Source organism: Symphalangus syndactylus, chromosome 12, assembly GCF_028878055.3.
Source record: "Symphalangus syndactylus isolate Jambi chromosome 12, NHGRI_mSymSyn1-v2.1_pri, whole genome shotgun sequence".
Taxonomy (NCBI): Eukaryota; Metazoa; Chordata; class Mammalia; order Primates; family Hylobatidae; genus Symphalangus; species Symphalangus syndactylus.
Genome location: NC_072441.2, coordinates 79002028 through 79017137, shown reverse-complemented (window position 1 = coordinate 79017137; position 15110 = coordinate 79002028). Strand labels below are relative to the sequence as shown.

Sequence of the window (15110 nt, the reverse complement as noted above, 5' to 3'; positions counted from 1 at the left end):
ACTTATCTTTCCAGATAAGATGAAGTGAGTTACTTTGTGCAAAAACAAATTTTTAACAACAAATCTTCCCAAGTTGACAATTCAGCCTCAAAGAAAAATCTTTATTTTTATAGCTTCCCTCTGTTTTAAATGGATTAAAGAGAAACCAGCATTCCCGTCTTAATACTAACTATAAAAAATGACAAGCCCTAGCTGTTTCTGAGATACAGATACTTTCTGTATCTTATTTTGGTTACGTTTCAACAATTAAAGTGCAGGTTACTCTCTGAGATGGTTAACTATTAAAATGACTTTTACAAATGTGAAACCAATATTTTCCTTCGAGGAAGGGAAAGAGGAAGAGGCAAGTGGAGAAGAGGCATAAGATGGCGGACAGGGTACATGAGGCCGTGCATTCAGTGCATGATTCCGGTCACTTTTTCACAACATGTGGTTATTTTTCTTGTATATCTTCGTAAGCCTCTAATAAAAGACAGTGCTAAATCTACAAATCAAGGAAAATTTGATAAAACATTCATCTTTAAGTTTCATAAATATATGCAATTCTTTCTTTTTTTTTAAATGCGGTCTCGCTCTGTCACCAAGGCTGGAGTACAACAGAGCGACCTCAGCTCACTGCAACCTCCACCTCCCAGGTTCAAGCAATTCCCCTGCCTCGGCCTGCCGAATAGCTGGGATTACAGGCATAAGCCACCACGCCTGGCTAATCATTTTGTATTTTTAGTAGAAACGGGGTTTCACCATGTTGGCCAGGCTGGTCTCGAACTCCTGACCTCAGGCAATCCGCATGCCTCCGCCTCCCAAAGTGCTGGGATTACAGGCATGTGCCACTGCACCTGGCCAATATGTGCAACTGTAATGATAAAGTCTCTACAATTCATTTGCATGTTTTCATAGACTAATATACAAACTTAGGGAAGTCTCCTGTTAATGCTGTTAATTTTGCCTCACCTGACATTTTCTTCATAAATATTCAATGAAGCCACAAACAAAGGTGCTGTAACTTTTTGGAATCTGTCCAAGTTTAAAAGAAAAAAATTATCAGCAGCAATTCTATAAAACAGAGGTATGTCAATTCCTTACTTTCTTTTGCTTTCTGTGTCAGTTGTTTGAAAAACACCAGAAGCTGACATGAGATTTTCTATATGTTGCCCAAGAACTTGGTTTTCTGATTTTAGCTTCAGATTTTCTTCCTTACCTGCGTTTGCTCTTGCAGAGAAATCTTCAAGTATGCGTTGGAATTTCCACACTTGATTAATAAGTCCTGTTTTTTTCCTCCAGTTCCACCTGATTTTCAGCATCAACTGCATCCATGTCAGCACTCATCATCTTGGGTAACAAACTTTTGAGCCTTGGATACAAAATGCATGATGAATATTCTTCCAGTTTGAGGGGCCAGGAGTGGGAGGGTTTGGGCGGATGCCTCAGGCCTGGACACTTCGACCAACTGACAACGGTGCTTTCCAAAACTGAATTTTGAAGATGATACCAAAAATAATCTCATTAATAATTTATTGATTATAAATAGGATAATGTTATGGATATTATCATTGAGTTAAATAAAATGTGTTTTTCTTTTTTCTTCTATTTTTTTTTTCCTCTTGAGACAGTCTTGCTGTATCCCCCAGGCTGGAATGCAGTGGTGCGATCTTGGCTTACTGCAACCCCCGCCTCCTGCGTTCAAGTGATTCTCCTGCCTCAGCCTCCCAAGTAGCTGGGACAACAGGTGCGCACCACTGTGCCGGCTTATATATTATATAATATTATAATATATATTATATAATATAGTATAATATATAAATATTAATATATATTAATATTTATATATTAACATTAATATACATTATATATTAATATACATAATATATATATTTTTAGTAGAGATGAGGTTTCACCATATTGGCCAGGCTAGTCTCGAACTCCTGACCTCGTGATCCGTGATCTGCCTGCCTCGGCCTCCCAAAGTGCTGGGATTACAGGCGTGAGCCACTGCGCCTGGCCTAAAATGTGGTTTAAAATTTTATCTCGCTTTTTTGTTTTGTTTTCCTTTTTTTTTTTTTTTTTTCAGATGGAGTCTTGCTCTGTTGCCCAGGCTGGAGTGCAGTGGTATGATCTCGGCTCACTGCAACCTCTGCCTCCTGGGTTCAAATGATTCTCATGCCTCACCCTCCTGAGTAGCTGGATTACAGGTGCCCACCACCATGCTTGGCTAATTTTTGTATTTTTAGTAAAGACAGGGTTTCACCATTTTGGCCAGGCTGGTCTCAAACTCCCGACCTCAGGTGATCCACCCGCCTCAGCCTCTCAAAGTGCTGGTATTACAGGCGTGAACCACCGTGCCTGGCCCGTGTTTTACTTTTTAAATATGGCCACTGGAGAACTTAGATTTACTGTGTGCCTTACACTGCATTTCTGTTGGACGGCGCTGTTTCAGAGGTTGTGGAGGATGGTAAAATAATGAATCAGGGACTCAGGGACTTGCCCTTCCAGCATGGTGAACCACATAATTCAGACCAGCCTTCCCACTGAGGGCAAATAGAAAAGCTGGAAAGTACATCAGAAGTATCTACTTGAAGCCCTCAGAGACTTAACAAAGTAGCAAGGACTTACTGGGACAGATTGAAACCTTACATGACATTGCGGTTTGAAGTGTAATGATGGAATATTTAAGTGACCAGGGAAAGGCTAGCAACTTCCTAGCCTCAGTAGAAAATTCCATCTGCATCTTTATTTTATTTTATTGTTTTCATACCTGCTTCTGGATGCCATGTGTCTTTCTATTGAATACCTTCTTACTCTAGCTATCATAAAAGTACAAAAATTAATTTGTAAGACCCCCATCACTCAAAGCAATAATAATTTATCACTTGCATTCAATAAAAAAAATTCTGAGTATCTACTCTATAGAATTGCATTATTGCCTGCCATACCAACACCTTCAGGAATTACTTTCCCTTTCCTCTCTATTGAATTAAGGGTTGATATGAAAGAAGCCAATTATATTTTAGTGAAAGGCAACATAACATAGTGGTTAAGAGCATGAACTCTGGTGCCAGGCAGCCTAGATCCTGATTCTGCCTCTTCCATTTACTAGCAGGGTGATCTTGGGCTAGGTTAAGGGCTTTTGTAAAATAGAGAAAAGAATAATACCCACCTTGCAGGGTTTTTGTGGTGATGAAATGAGTCAATACATGTAAAGTGCTTAGAGCAGTGCCTGGCCAGAGTCAGAATGTCTGCTACATGAGAGTTGGCTAACACTGTTGAATCAGTGGGAATGAAATTCAGGCTCATTCAATAGAAGCCCAGTCTCAGGAGCTGCTGGAACAAGTCTAACTGAGGTCAAGTCTATTATGTTTACAGCAGTATTTCTAGTACTGTTTTCCATTGTGTACATGTACAGCTACATTATGGACTAAATCATATGAATTTTTATTGACATGTTTAAGAAACAAATAACCACTTTATAATACTTCTATATATATATATATATGCTTTTATTTTTCCGTGATTACAAACACAACTGAATATCAAATGCACAAAGTAAGAATTATACGGGGAAAAAAAATCAGATACGTTCATATATATATCACCTTTTCAAGGCTATTTCCATCCAGAATAACCTTGGTTTGCCAGGGCCAATAGAAAGAAGTCACAAAATCGCCTTTGGTCAAATTTGTGTGTTTGCTTTCTTCTATAATTCCAGTACCTCCACCATCAACGACTTGAAATAGCTGCCAAGGTGTTATATAATCAGTGCCGGTGTCTTCATTCATTCTACAAGGAAGGCTGTCACTTCACACTTGGAAGGTTGCACAGCGGCCAGGCAGAGGCGTTCCTCACTTCCCAGACGGGGTGGTAGCCAGGCAGAGGCGCTCCTCACATCCCAGACGGGGCGGCCGGGCAGAGGCGCTCCTCACTTCCCAGACGGGGCGGCAGGGCAGAGACTCTCCTCACTTCCTAGACGGGGTGGCCGGGCAGAGACTCTCCTCACTTCCTAGACGGGGTGGCGGCTGGGCAGAGGCTGTAATCTTAGCACTTTGGGAGGCCAAGGCAGGCGGCTGGGAGGTGGAGGTGGTAGCGAGCCGAGATCACGCCACCGCACTCCAGCCTGGGTAACTTTGAGCATTGAGTGAGCGAGACTCCGTCTGTAATCCCAGCACTTCGGGAGGCCGAGGCGGGCAGATCACTCGAGGTCAGGAGTTGGAGACCAGCCTGGCCAACACGGTGAAACCCCGTCTCCACCAAAAATACAAAAACCAGCCAGGCGTGGTGTTGTGCGCCCGCAATCCCAGGTATTCGGCAGGCCGAGGCAGGAGAATCACGGGAGCCCGAGGCAGGGAGGCTGCAGTGAGCCGAGATTATGCCGCTGCACTCCAGCCTGGGCAACAGAGGGAGACCGTTCTCAAAAAGAAAGAAAGAAAGAAAGGTATAATACTTCTTTAGGAGAGTATATATATATATATATATATATATATATATTTTTTTTTTTTTTTTTTTTTTTTTTTTGAGACAGAGTCTCTGTCGCCCAGGCCGGAGTGCAGTGGCGCCATCTTGGCTCACTGCAACCTCTGCCTACCGGATTCAAGTGATTCTCTTGCCTCAGCCTCCCGAATAGCTGGGATTACAGGCATGCACCACCACACCTGGCTGATTTTTGCATTTTTAGTTTCACCATGTTAGCCAGACTGGTCTTGAACTCCTGACCTCAGGTGATTCACCCGCCTCAGCCTCCCAAAGTGCTGGGATTACAGGCGTGAGGCACTGCTCCCGGCCTCTATTTTTGGTTTTAAACAGCCTCTTTACATGTCTTTTAGAACACAACCCTTTTGCAAGTTGGAAACTGCTTGTATGTATAGGATTTAAAATACACTGGTTAAAGAAGGCTATTACTGGCCTGCACTTGCACTTTAGAAATAAAGTGAAGCAACTGTAATTCATCTTTAGCCTTAGCACCACCTTAGGTATCTTCACTTCCTCTGCCTCTTCTGTTATAGCTGCCATTGGTAACAGGTGCCTCTACCAAAGGGCTGGGCTGACTTACCAGGTAGATGTAAGAAGGAGAAATGACTTGAAGGAAAGTTGTTCTGTGCTCATGTTTCCTGTTTTTAATGTTTGTGGCACTATGCCCACACTTCCACCACTTCCTTCCACAATGATCTTGCTTAAGCCTCCCTAAGTTCCAGTTTCTTCATCTATAGAAGAGGGACACCGCTGCTACCAACACCATCTCATTGGTACAGTTACAATTGATGTTTTCAATGTCCCTGACGATACAGTTAAATAGAAGCTTCAGAATCCTGCCTCATTATCGTACGTTCAAAAGCTTTCATTCTCATTGGTTCTGCAGATTCCTAGGGAAAATTAGTGAACCATGAAAAGACTCTCCCATTTCTAGCAAAGGCATTTCCAGTATCTTGAATAAAGGCACTACATAGTTCTCTTAAAAGTAGAGCAACTAGGTCGGGCGCGGTGGCTCACGCCTGTAATCCCAGCACTTTGGGAGGCTGAGGCGGGCGGATCACGAGGTCAGGAGACGAGACCATCCTGGTTAACACGGTGAAACTCCGTCTCTACTAAAAATACAAAAAATTAGCCGGACGTGTTGGCGGGCGCCTGTAGTCCCAGCTACTCGGGGGGCTGAGGCAGGAGAATGGCGTGAACCCGGGAGGCGGAGCTTGCAGTGAGCTGAGACTGCGCCACTGCACTCCGGGCTGGGCGAAAGAGCCAGACCCCGTCTCAAAAAAAAAAAAAAAAAAAAAAGTAGAGCAACTAATTTGATATTAGTTGTCCTTGAGATTAAGCCATGTTTAGGCATCCATCTTCTATAACTCCCAACTAGATTTTCGCAGCCTAAGATAGGATTTGTGCATTTTTTTTCTCTCATATCTTCTTAAATACTTCAAATATGTTAGCTGACTGACTAGCCAAGATGCCAAGTTGGGTAGCTTACACCTCTGGTGGCCAAAGTTTGGTCACCAGATTCCTGCAAATCCTTCGTTCTTTCATCAAATATTTACTGAGAGCTAGATACTGTTCTAGGTGCTTGAGATACATCTGAACAACAAAAATCCCTGTTTTGTGGGATATTTGTCCTTGACAATATTTTCATTAGTCTTCAGTTAAATGATTAAAATATAGACAATGGAGTGAGACTTTTTTGTTTTGTTTTGTTGTTTTGAGACAGGGTCTCTCTCTCGCTGTCACCCAGGCTGGAGTGCAGTGGTGCCATCCTGGTTCACTGCAGCCTTGACCTCCAGCGCTCAGGTGACCCTCCCACCTCAGCCTCCTGAGTAGCTGGGATTATAGGCACACACTACCATGCCCAGCTAATTTTTTGTAGTTTTAGTAGAGACGAGGTTTCGCCATCTTGCCCAGACTGGTCTCGAACTCCTGGCCTGAAGTGATCTGCCTGCCTCGACCTCCCAAAGTGCTGGGATTACAGGTATGAGCCACTACACCCAGCTGGAGTGAGTTTTTAACAAAACTAAATATAAGCAACTTCTGGCCGGGCGCGGTGGCTCACGCTTGTAATCCCAGCATTTTGGGAGGCCGAGGCGGGCGGATCACGAGGTCAGGAGATCGAGACCACAGTGAAACCCCGTCTCTACTAAAAATACAAAAAATTAGCCGGGCGTGGTGGCGGGCGCTTGTAGTCCCAGCTACTCGGAGAGGCTGAGGCAGGAGAATGGCGTGAACCCGGGAGGCGGAGCTTGCAGTGAGCCGAGACTGCGCCACTGCACTCCAGCCTGGGCGACAGAGCGAGACTCCGTCTCAAAAAAAAAAAAAAAAAAAAAAAGCAACTTCTAAATTCTGAGATTATTTCCTTTTTATCCTTTTTTGGTGTTAAAATGCTCCTTCAATTTTGAAATGACGATGAGTGAAGATAATACATTTTAAATATCCTTATTTGATAAACTAAAAAAAAAAAACCTTAAGTTGGCCCTCTAATATTTTCTTCAAGTTTTACTATTCTGTAAAATCTGAAACTGAGAAACTATAGTAATTCAAGCCAGTATTGCGACTTCTTACAATGCCAAGTCTTGAACAAAACAAGAAAGATTCAAAGAAAAGGAACTTAAGTAAATGCCGTGCCTTCTGAGTCCAGCCCAGTTGCATGCTGGTAAGTGTTTAACAACTGGCTCTCCAGATTAAAACAATAAACAGGCCGGGCGCAGTGGCTCAGATCTGTAAACCCAGCACTTTGGGAGGCCGAGGCAGGCAGATCACTTGAACTCAGGAAGGTGGAGACCAGCCAGGCAAATGTGGTGAAACCCCATCTCTACAAAAAAATACAAAAATTAGCCGGGCGTGGGCTGGGCGCAGTGGCTCACGCTTGTAATCCCAGCACTTTGGTAGGCTGAGGTGGCGGATTACCTGAGGTCAGGAGTTTGAGACCAGCCTGGCCATTATGGTGAAACCCTGTCTCTACTAAAAATACAACAAATTAGCCGGGTGTGGTGGCGTATGCGTATAATCCCAGCTACTCAGGAGGCTGAGGCAGGAGAATTGATTGAACCCTGGGGATGGAGGTTGCAGTGAGCCAAGATCACGCCACTGCACTCCAGCCTGGGGCGACAGAGTAAGACTCTGTCTCAAAAAAAAAAAAAAAAAAAAAAATTAGCCAGGTATGGTGGTGGGCAGCTGAAGCAGGAGAATCACTTGAACCTGGAAGGTGGAGGCTGCAGTGAGCTAAGATCACGCCACTGCACTCCAGCCTGGGTGACAGAGTGAGACTCTGTCTCAAAAAAATAAATAATAAAATAAAATAAAATAAGGAAGACCTGATTTTTAGAGTTTGCTTATTTTAAGCTACCAATGCAATGCTACTAAAGATGGAGTGAGGATGAAGTGGGTATAAGTAGCTTTCGTGAACGAGTGTCAATACAAGCCAGCTCTGAGACACCGCTGTTCCAGCCTGGTATGAAATACAATATCTAGCCCAGGCATCAAGGATGTTGAAAATGGTGTGGACTTTGAGTTTCAGTTCCACCACTTATTTCCACAATGGTTTTAGACAAGGCTTTCTAAGTCTCAGTTTCCTAATCTATAGAATAGGGATACTATTGCTACCACTACCACCCCATATGTTGTTGGGAGGATCAAATAAAATAATGGGCAGGAAAGAGCTTCAGTGCCCTGTACAATGCCTGGCACAGAAAATGCATAATATCTGTATTTAATTCATTAAAACATGTCGATTTGGGTATTTCCTCTTTTCCATATTTGCTAGAAACTTCCTATTTTGAAAAAAAATAACAGAGTTTGAGAGTTCAAAGATAAAATGCACAACTTAATATCATTTATTGAAAGCACAATTTTGCTGCAAGTGCTTTTCTAAAAAGAGTACTGCCAGAGTAGCTCAACAGTCTTTATTTATTCCAAAAGATGGCCAAGCGCAGTGGCTCACGCCTGTAATCCCAGCACTTTGGGAGGCCAAGGTGAGTGGATCAACTGAGGTCAGGAGTTCAAGACCAGCCTGATCAACACGGAGAACCCCACCATCTCTACTTAAAATACAAAATTAACTGGGTGTGGTGGTGAACGCCTGTAGTCTCAGCTACTTGGGAGGCTAAGGCAGAAGAATCGCTTGAACCCAAGAGATGTAGGTTGCAGTGAGCCAAGATTGCACCACTGCACTCCAGCCTGGGCGACAGAGTGAGACTCCATCTCAAAAAAAAAAAAGGGCGGGAAATACAGAACATCAAAACATCTCCTCTGATGTTCTTCCCTTTGCTTCTCGAGGTGGCAGTTTAGACCATTGATTTTTAGCCATTCTTCTTTTCTTCTTTTTTTTTTTTTTTTGTTTGAGACAGAGTCTCACTCTCGCCCAGGCTGGAGTGCAGTGGCGCGATCCCAGCTCACTGCAAGCCTCCCAGGCTCACGCCATTCTCTTGCCTCAGCCTCCCGAGTAGCTGGGACTACAGGCGCCCGCTACCATGCCCAGCTAATTTTTTTGTATTTTTAGTAGAGACGGGGTTTCACCATGTTAGCCAGGATGGTCTTAATCTCCTGACCTCGTGATCCGCCCGCCTCGGCCTCCCAAAGTGCTGGGATTACAGGCGTGAGCCACCGCACCCAGCCTCTTCTTTTCTAATATATGCATTAAAAAGTTATAAATTTCTTTCTAAGCACTGGTTTAGCTGGATCTCACACATTTTTATATGTCATTTTAAAAAATTATTGCTCAGTTCAAAATATTTTCTAATTGTCATTATGATTTCTTCTTCTTAATAACCATGGTTATTAAGAAGTATATCACTTAAATGGGAGGTTTTCTAATTACCTTTTTGTTATTGAGCCTAGCTTAATCTCACTGTGGTCAGAGAACATACTCTAAATGACTTGAATATTTTATGGCCCAGCACATACAGAGTCAATTTTGTTAAATATTCTACGTGCCCTTCAAAATAAATATTCTGAGCCCAGTGCAGTGGCTTGGGGCTGGGGTCCCAGCTACTTGGGAGGCTGAGCTGGGAGGATCACTTGGGCCCAGCAGTTCAAAGCTGCAGTGAGCCATGATCCTGCCTCTGCTCTCCAGCTTGGGTGAAAAAAAAAAAAAGGATTCTGTTATTGAGAACAGATTCTAGATATCTTAATTAGGACAAGTTCATTAATCGCGTTATTCAAATCTTCTATATCGTTATTAATTTATTCCATTTGCTTATTCTACAAGCTATTGAAAGAGGTATCTCAAAGCCTCCCACTATGATTGCAGATTTTGTCTATTTTTCCTTTTAGCTCTGGCAATCTTTGCTTCAGGGGACTCAGAGGCCATGTTTTGAGGAGCATACAGATTTAAGATTTAATCTCTTCCTGGTGGGTCTCTTCATCATTTATTTCTTTATCATTATGAAAGTTCCCTCTTTAGCCTCATAATGCTTCTTGCTTTAAAGTCTACTCTGACTGATATTTGAATAATTATACCCACATTTTGCTGTTGCTTGCGTTTGTGTGATCTAGCTTTTAGCTTCCTATTATTGTCAACCTTTCTGTGTTTTTGTATTAAAGATGTTTTTCTTGGCCAGGCGTGGTGGCTCATGCCTGTAATCCCAGCACTTTGGGAGGCTGAGGTGGGCGGATCACCTGAGGTCAGGAGTTTGAGACCAGCCTGGCCAACATGGCGAAACCCCGTCTCTACTAAAAATACAAAAACTAGCCAGGTGTGGTGGCATGCCTGTAATCCCAGCTACTCAGGAAGCTGAGAATCACTTGAACCCGGGAGACAGAGTTTGCTGTGAGCCAAGATCATGCCACTGCACTCCAGCCTAGGCGACAGAGCAAGGCTCTGTCTCAAAAAAATAAATAAATAAAAATAAAAAATGCCAGGAGCATTAGTATTTCAAATGAATACCCTAAATGGTAGCACTTGCTCATAACCATCTATCTTAATCCTGAGTACTTTATTAGAAACTTGTTCTGCAAAAGGAATGGACTCAGGAATAATTAGTTGGAACTGTAAAATCTTACCATCTCATGGAGCAATATTATAATTATATTCTATTGCTGGTGTCTTCCACTGTTTAGTTGCCAGTAAGTCAGCATTTCCTTACTTATGCATAGGGAAAGTGAGCCATGGGCATGTTAACTCACTTGCTCCAGGCCTTATAACCAATAGATGGCAGAACCAAGACATATGCAAAAGCTTTTAAGCTTTTTACTCAGCCCACGTCCTGACAACAGAAAATACAATAGCAGTTAATATGTCACTTGTTCTTTTTGTCACAAAAGGTAATTCATCTCTATTCTCCCTGCCTTCCATAAGTAAAATTATGGTTTCTTCTACAACCTACATATTAACCAGGGGTCATGTGTATCAGACAAATAAACACAGTCTCTGCTTACTTACTGAGTCCAAAGGCAGGCTGGGAAGAAGTGGGTATGTCCCTGAGAGCCCTGTTTCATTTTGGGACCAACTCAACTTAGTTTCTTGGTAAATCTGGAATTAATTTATGGATTTAGAAATAAACAAGGGAAGACATTTAGATGGCCGCTGCCGTCTTGAATCCGGTTTAGAGTACCACTAGAAAACACAATTAACCCCAAAATGTTTTCCCACTTGGTAGAGGATTACCGGAAACAGCTAGAGATATAATTTCATATACAATTCCATGTAGGCAATACCCAGGAATGGAGGCAGAAGGTGTGCTGTTGCCTAATCACCACGTTTATGCTCTGTACTGAGTGTAGATTTATAGACCTCGTCAGACAGAGAAATAATGACTGGAAAAATACATGGTCCCTTGTAAAAGCAGTTGTCTACCATTTTAATCTTGATGGAAAGAAATTTGTTCCTATGCTAATTTCTCATTAAGGAAATTTAACTATCTATTTCTGTGGATAGAAATACATATAAAGGTATCAAGGCTAAAAGCAAAAAACATCAGGTATGAGATCAGATGTGTAAAGAAGGATAGAGAAGGCAATCTGAAATTATTGAGAGCTCCACAATAGCTTTCTTCTTGAGTTTCCTGTGTTCGCAGCCTGAGAAAAGCACCTTCCCCATTCTAGCTTCTGACACTCCACCCTTGTTTTTCCAAACTCAACACGGCTGTGGATGTCAATACTGGGTTCATGTATCCGGGTACTACAGTTTATTTAAAAAGTGCAGGAAGCAGCCAGGCATGGTGGCTTGCGCCTGTAATCCCAGCACTTTGGGAGGCCAAGGCGGGCGGATCACCTGAGGTCAGGGGTTTGAAACCAGCCTGGCCAAAGTGGTGAAACCCTGTCCCTACTAAAAATACAAAATTAGCCTGGCGTGCTGGCGCATGCCTGTAATCCCAGCTACTTGGGAGGCTGAGGCAGGAGAATCTCTTGAACCCGGGAGGCGGAGGTTGCAGTGAGCCGAGATCGTGCCATTGCACTCCAGCCTGGACAACAAGAGTGAAACTTCATCTCAAAAAAAAAAAAAAAAGTGCAGGAAACTCAAAGAACCTATTAAAGGCCAGAAAGTCGGTGAGGTTTGTTTATTGTGTAGCCACAAACATCACCAAAACCACACAGAGAGGACTGCTTAACCTATGATGCCACTGAGCAGACACAATATTTGACATAAACACTACAGTTTGAACAGGTGACACTGGGGGCCAGATGTTAGAATATCTGCTGCTGCCCTTGCTCCTGCTGGTGCTGCTGCTGCTGGGAGACACCTCTACTGCCATTCTCACCAAAAGGAGGATTTTACATACTTCTGGTTCCTCACTTACCCACTTGCAAAATGATGTTCTATACAGGTGTGCCCGACTGGCAAAGGGCTAGGTCTCATGTCTGTGCCTTAACTGCATTGGAGCCTTGAAGATGGAGTTTTGGCTTCAACTTGGAGAAGCAAAATTTGTAACGTGGGAAATTCTCCAAACATGGGCATATTGTTCAAAAGATGCTAGGTGGCCATAAAAATAAATGAACACTGTATATACTACTGTGGCGTTATCAGGATTTAATTGCTGAAGTATAATTTCTAAAAAGCTGAGAACAAATATACAACGAACACATCAAAGATTTTCTTTAACTCATTAATTAATAAGGGATCAGTAAGATTAAAGTCAGTTCAAATAAGAATTTGAGGCTGGGCACGGTGGCTCATGCCTGTAATCCCAGCACTCTGGGAAGCCGAGGTGGGTGGATCACTTGAGGTCAGAAGTTCAAGACCGGCCTGGCCAACATGGTGAAACCCTGTATCTACTAAAATTGCAAAAATTAGCTGGGCCTGGTGGTGCACGCCTGTAATCTCAGCTACTGCGGAGGCTGAGGCAGGAGAATCGCTTAAATCTGGGAGGCAGAGGTTACAGTGAGCTGAGATCCGAGATCGCACACTGCACTCCAGTGTGGGCGACGAAGTAAGACTGTGTCTCAAAAAAAAAAAAAAAAGAATTTGACTGACAGAGATCTACATTCTCTATTTCTCTATTCAGTAAAATCTACAATACAAAATTTATTTGCATTGCCATGTATAGGGATCATTTGCATAGTTATCAGTTTTTTACAACTTAACTCTGAAAAGAATCAATTCCTGTAAAGGTCCACTAAATAATACCCAGCACATCACTGAAAGGACACCTGCTAATCTCTTTCGCCTGAATAATTATTCTTAATAAAATGTTAAGTGATTGACTGAAATAAAAAAAATGCTGAGTGAAAAAACAAGATAGAGAAAAGTATGTATAATATGTTAGTGTTCACATAAGATGAAAGACCATTAATATATAGGCATATTTGCATATTTTTAAAAATAGGAAGATAAACCATAAATTGTTTAAATGATTACCAATTAAGGAAAAAAGGAAATCGTGTAAAACAGACAAAAGGAGAGGCTAGAGTTCTTTGAATGTACCTCATTGTGTTGATTTCACTTTGGATACACATAAATGTTTTACATAATTATAAAATGAAATTACGTAAGTGTAAAAAGCAATCCCTAAAAGAAAGAAGTGAAATGAAACAAACCTGTGTATGGAGGTGGAGCATAACCATACAGGGAACTATTCCAGGTGACTTCAAAACACAGTAATTGACTTACATCCTTAGCTACATTGGGCTTAATGGAGAAAAACCTGTCCCCCTCCACTTTAAAATCTCTAATTTGTTTTCATTAATAATCTTATTGGCGTAGGCTTGTTGTTGTTATTCTGCAATTTTACAGGATAAATTAAACAAGTACTTGAGTTGATATTTTAGAGAACCCAGATTTTTTATGCATGTTTGAAAAGAAGTGCAGATATAAGATTGATGGGGTGAGTAAATCCTATAGTCTTGAATTTGAATTTGAAGTATCAGTGTTAGCTTGTGATCTATTTAATTTTTTTAAAAAAGATATTTCTTAGCTCTATCTACTGAAAAGGCTTAGCAACAATGGTCAATCTGCTATCCCAAACACTACTAGTTCCTAGATTATGGTATTTAAACATTGTTTCCACTAAAAGGAACCAGAGCTCCTTGGAGAAATGGCTGATTCCAGATTTGGGGCAGGAATTGTTCAAGACAAACCTGCAATAGCCTGTCATATTAGAAAGAAAGGAAGCTTTTAAAGAGTACGAATATTATATACAAACTCTGTCTGCACTAAATAGCCAGTTTGAATAAATTCTTACAGACCAAAAATGAGACAATATGAATATCAGTAAGGATACTACACTTGATCTTAGCCAAAAGGCCGAGAAGCGATGAATATCAGTAAGGATAAAACTGGAATGGATTGAAGCACATCAAATATGTTTAAATCCATGAATTCATAATGATATAAACATAACTCAATGGTTTCACAATATATGGAGCTTATTTAAATCTCAATTCAAACAAACTATTAAAAAATGTATAAGACAGTCCAGGAAATGTGAACATTGATAGGATGTCTGATGACATTAAGAAATTGTTGTCTTAATTTCTTATGACAATAAAGTGGCTCACACCTGTAATCCCAGTACTTTGGGAAGCTGAGGTGGGCAGATTACCTAAGGTCAGGAGTTCGAGACCAGCCTGGCCAACGTGGTGAAACCCCATCTCTACTAAAAATACAAAAATTAGCAGGGTATGGTGGCACATGCCTGTAATCCCAGCTACTTGGGAGGCTGAGGCAGGAGAATCGCTTGAACTCGGGAGGCAGAGATTGCAGTGAGCTGGGATCACACCACTGCACTCCAGCCTGGGCAAGTGAGTAAGACTCTGTCTCAAAAAAAAAAAAAAAAAGAAAATTATTGTTCATTTATTTTAGATGTGATAATGGTATTGTGGTATTATATTTGTTTAATAGTCTCTGTCTTTTAAAGACACACACAGGGACATTTACATATGAAATGATAGAATGTCTAGAATTTATTTAGTATAATTCAGGTCGTGGGAGTGGGAATATAAATAAAATAAGATTGGCCATGTACTGATCATTGTTGAAACAAGACAATGGTTTCATGGCAGCTCATTTTACTACTATCTTTACTTTTACATGTGTTTTAAATTTTCCATAAGAAGTATCTTTTAAAAAAAAAACTGTATGGCTACAAAGACAAACATGTCTACTACAGCTGAGATGAATCAACATTATAATGATGTTACTTCTCCCTAAATTTATGCATATATTCAAATAAAAACTCTAATAGCCAGATGTGGGGGCTCATGCCTGT

At 41.5% G+C, this 15110-nt stretch overlaps 1 protein-coding gene and 2 pseudogenes across 3 annotated transcripts in view; 1 reads left to right on the top strand and 2 right to left on the bottom strand.

Moving 5' to 3' along the window:
* The window catches only part of CTSK (cathepsin K), a 34741-nt gene extending 24866 nt beyond the window's left edge, over nt 1-9875 (top strand). The window contains exons 9-11 of one of the 3 annotated variants that reach the window (XR_010117557.1): nt 1282-1334; nt 1611-1726; nt 9739-9875. The gene's annotated coding sequence lies outside the window, so the exon portion shown is untranslated. The remainder of the gene's footprint in view (nt 1-1281; nt 1335-1610; nt 1727-9738) is intronic. The other 2 variants (XR_010117554.1, XR_010117555.1) reach the window with 2 other exon arrangements.
* Nucleotides 547-1455, bottom strand: LOC134734282 (short coiled-coil protein-like; annotated as a pseudogene).
* A 4155-nt stretch (nt 9876-14030) lies between the features above and the next one.
* Nucleotides 14031-14158, bottom strand: LOC134734932 (uncharacterized; annotated as a pseudogene).
* Between the last annotated feature and the right edge of the window lie 952 nt (nt 14159-15110).